Source organism: Populus trichocarpa, chromosome 1 (assembly GCF_000002775.5).
Source record: "Populus trichocarpa isolate Nisqually-1 chromosome 1, P.trichocarpa_v4.1, whole genome shotgun sequence".
Classification (NCBI taxonomy): domain Eukaryota; kingdom Viridiplantae; phylum Streptophyta; class Magnoliopsida; order Malpighiales; family Salicaceae; genus Populus; species Populus trichocarpa.
The window spans coordinates 44,763,499-44,768,086 of NC_037285.2; the positions used below are offsets into that span (position 1 = coordinate 44,763,499).

Here is a 4,588-nt window from a genome sequence, read left to right on the forward strand (position 1 = left end):
AAAATTACTGGACCATTTGCATGGCTAGGGTTTTTTCTTGATTAGTCTGTTGTATATGATACATCCATCAAATCAGCTCCCCTGTAGTCAATGGTCACATAATATCTTGAAAGATGGTAGCTTAAGGGGAGGCAATTATGGCATTCTATTTTATTTGATGGAATACTTTGCTCTAATCATCCTTAAAAAAAAAGGGAAAAAAGAAGAAGATAAGTTTCATTGAAGCTGTAATCGAATGCATTATTTTGAGTTAACACAAAAGTCTCAGAAGGAGCATTTAACAAACATCTCATCGATTGAATTTCACACAAGTTTCTGTCTTGTATCTCTGATAATAATAATAATAATAGCAGAAGCCATAACAATGACATTAAACAAGATGCTTAAATGTCATCCAACAGTCATGCCATGCACAAATAATCTTCTGAACAGTCCTTCCAAGTAGGGCTTTGAAGAAATCACAAGAACTTCAAAGAAGCCTGCTTAACCAGTGACTGGAAAGCTCAGAACTGTCCACTGGCAGAGAAAAAATGCCATGAATTGGAGATAGAATCGATATAGAGTCAAAACAATAACCCTTTAAAGCTCATATTATATAATGTAGATAACAAAATATTAAGCCCGTCAAGGTATTTATATGATGAGGAGCTAACCACAATCCCCTGATTATGAAGCAATATGCTCTACACTCCCAAATCAAGCTCTCAGTAACTCTTTAATATCATTCCTGATATTTCTTGGGATAAATCAGTTGCAGGTGTAGAATAGAGGGAAAAAAGTTAACTACATTAATGTGACTGCATGAAATCATCTCGCACAATTCAATGAGCTGTTCAAATCAGTTTTGAGAACAATCCAGGAAGAAGCATTTCACCTGTCGACAGCATAAATGTTTCAACAACCAAATCTGTTGTTGTCTTGTACTTATTAACTCAAATGTCCTAGCTAGCCTTCCTATACTGATCAGAATTACATGTATTCTAATGCTTCAACAAGGATTAATCATCATCAAAATTCAAAACCTTCAGCATTGATTAATTCTTCTGAGTCACTGCTTGTGCCCCAGGTTGGGGCCATATATAGTACCTATAGAATCCGCAGTTTTGTAGCAGGAACTTGTCCTGAACTGCATGCTGAGACGATGCTTCCATGTTCCAATTCATCTCACCAAAGGCTGGATTCTTCGTTCACATGCTTACATTGATAATTGATATCAGGATTATCAGCTTGGAGAGACAAAGTTAAAATGCACTAGAATTTACAATTACATGTAGCTTATAAAGTTGCTCCAAATTAAACCATAAAATATTCAGCCTTACTGCCTTAGTACAGAAATCTTGATTACTTCCGAAAGCTACTTCTGTACTGAAGAGTAAATATTTCACTTTTCAGTACAGTACAGTACAGTATCATTTCAAATCCAGAGAGGACCTTGATCATAAGAGTGGTGGTGAGGGGACAGGGAGGGGGGTGGTCCAAAACGACGAATAGATAGCTTACGGTGTGTGTCTTCTGGTGTTAAATACTCGTTCTACGTACAGTGACTGAGTGGAAAATCTTAGACAATCTTTACAATTTATTAGCGGAAAGTGTGGAAAATGCTGTAAAAAAGCTTGAAAGAGTTCTCAGATGAGATTGACAGATCAACAGGACCATCATAGAAACATCTTAAATCATGGCATTTGGGGAAAACTTATCAGGCATTCCTATCATGTGACAAAACTCAAGAAAAACTTCATTGAAATACTCTCTCTTTGATAGCCTCCAACTCTAGGGGTCATCACCAGCTTAGGCTCCGCTCAAATGAGGAAATGAAACCATGAAGGGAAAGTAATAATGCAAGCTCTAATTTAAACATCACTATCAAGATCATCTAGGGTTATTTCTTAAGCTTCAGGCCATTAACAACTAGATGAAACGAAGATTAACCCATCATAACATGGCACCACTTTTTGCTATTTCATGTTCTTACACCATAATCCTCAATGAACTTTGAATGATGCAACATATTTTATGAACAAAATAATGCACTCTAATTCTTTCACAACCAACAATTATAAAGAGGAGTGCATGTTAGTGATTTTAAACAAGAATTTTGAGAACTCAAAATACCAAGGACTGTAGCTGAATGATCCTATGTTATTTTCTCATCGAAAGAATGAATTATCCTTTATAATCATAAAAAAAAAACAATCATATAAATAAAATCAAATAAAAATATTATAACTATAATTGTCAGATCTGGTTCCGATCTGACTTGATGTAAAACTTTGATCATTCGGTTGTAATGTCAACATGGATTCATCATTTTTATCTATGTTGTTTTAGTTTTTTTTTCTTTTAATTTCTTGATTTTAACTCAACTGAGTTTAAAATATATTTGGTTAGGTTACAAGTCATATCAATATAAAAAATAATTTTAACTAAAACTCGACCAAGTCAGGCTATATATAGATATTAGATCCACCTCTGAGATGGAGCTCGATTTAACTAATATGATTATAACATGGGGAAATTCAACCACCAACGAAACCTTTTTTATTTAATTTTTCAATTACTAAAATCCAGCCCAGCACTTTAAATGGAGTTATATGCTTTGTACATCTAACTATGATAAACAAAAACTCCATTGTCAAAGAAAAATGATATGAATTCACATGATTTCAAGGATCAAGAAAACTCACCAGAAACCACTGGCAGCTATTAGCTATGAATCGACAAATACAGGGAAAAAAAAGCCACAATGAATGGTCACCAAATCGGCAATTAATCGACGTAAAATGGAGAATCAATTGCAAGAAAACAAATAATCGCCAAAAGATCGCCAAATCCTGTGATCTGAACGTTCAAAATGGCAATTAGTCAACCGAGGCGGTAATTGGTTGGTGAAAGATGGAATGATCGGCATCCGTACCAGTAACTAAGAGTCCGCCATTAATCGTGAAAACATCGGAAATGCTCCCAAAGCTACTGCAATTAATCGGGAAAAGATAGGAAAATAATCCACGATTGATCAGCAAAACAGCGTCATCAAATTAATCAACGGCTCTTAAATGATCGTCAACAAATAAGAATTAACTAGTTATTTGACAAATGTGTCGTTCTTGGTTGGATAAATATTTTTAGTAAATATAGATATATATACACACACAAAAATTTCAAATGTATTTTTTTTATTTTAATTATAAATTAAAAATCATATGCATACATTAAATTAAATACATCGAGAACCTTCTATGTTAATAAATACAAAAAATAAAATGTTAACGCATCTATTTAACTCGTCTTACTGCCACCTAAAAATAACTAAAATCAACTAGGGTGAACTTTGAAACTCATGTCCATGGTCAGAATTGACCACATAGAAGGCAACAAAAAAAAAAAAAAACCAATTTTTTAATTTAATGGTCGGTCTTTATATTTTTATTCTTTTTATGCTTTAGTTTTTCGTTGTTTTTTTTGTTTATCATATCATCAACATGCGTTCTTTTTATGCTTTAATTTTTTTATATATATTGCACATGCATTTGTATATTAGATATGTATTAGTGCCCCATGCATCACTAGCTCTTATTTTTTAAAGCACACGCAATGCTCTAATTAGATATGGATTAACGATCTACCCTATGACTATTGGTTAGGATTCAAAGGCGTGAAACACCCAACTTATATCTGAGTGTCTGTTTGATAATGGTAGGCATACATGCCTTAAACATTCCTTGCAACGCTCTTATACTATCTTTAGAAGACCATCATTGGGCATATCTGAGACTCTTTGAGACTAGGTAGAAAACTTACTTACACTCACTTAATGAATACAACATATCATTAGGCTATATGTGCTACTTGTAATTTGCATCAAGGTAAGCCTGACTATGCTAATCCTATATTACAAGATTCTAAACTAAAATCATGACTTTCATAAAATATCCATCTTTTCAAGAGTTTGGGATGCTCCAAGACTAAAGCAAGGATCCTAAAGCGAGACTATTTATTAAGAAAGAAATTATATCCAAATAAAGCCCATGAGATGACCTCACAAAAGAAAAGAGGCTAAATAAAAGTGATCCTAAGTATTTAAACATTTATTTTAGGTTTGAAAAACATTTATTGCTTTCATAGCCTATAGTTAACTCTACAATCAGTAAAGGAATTGACCTCGTAATCAAAATGTTTTGGATTTAGAAAGAACAATTAAGACGTCTTTTGAAAAGTTCTAGTTAAAGGGGATTGCTGAGACTCAAGATTTCATATCAACTAAGCTAAAAAAGAAGATAGTTATGCAGAAGATTAGCTGTGAGAAAACAGTTCTCCTAATAGACAGATTTTGGTTATGGTTAAAGGGAATTGCCAGATTCAGATTTCAAGTTAACTGAGTTGTAAATAGAGATTTTGGTTCTGATTAAAGGGAATCTCTAGATTAGGATTGCATGCTAACCAAGCCGTAGACAAAGATTTTGGTTCTAGTTAAAGTGAATTGTCGATTGGGATTTAAGGTTAACCAAGTTATAGACAAAGATTTAGGTTTTAGTTAAAGAAAATTATCAGATTGGGATTTCAGGTTAACTGAGCTGTAGATAGAGATTTT

At 33.3% G+C, this 4,588-nt stretch overlaps 1 long non-coding RNA gene across 1 annotated transcript; it reads right to left on the reverse strand.

Annotated features, from left to right (window-relative positions):
• Window positions 1-765: 765 nt before the first annotated feature.
• Window positions 766-3,095, reverse strand: LOC112326651 (uncharacterized). Its single transcript, XR_002980544.2, has 2 exons — window positions 2,685-3,095; window positions 766-1,194 (listed from the first exon to the last, which is right to left on the reverse strand). It is a non-coding gene; the product is annotated as an uncharacterized LOC112326651 (long non-coding RNA).
• Window positions 3,096-4,588: the final 1,493 nt, after the last annotated feature.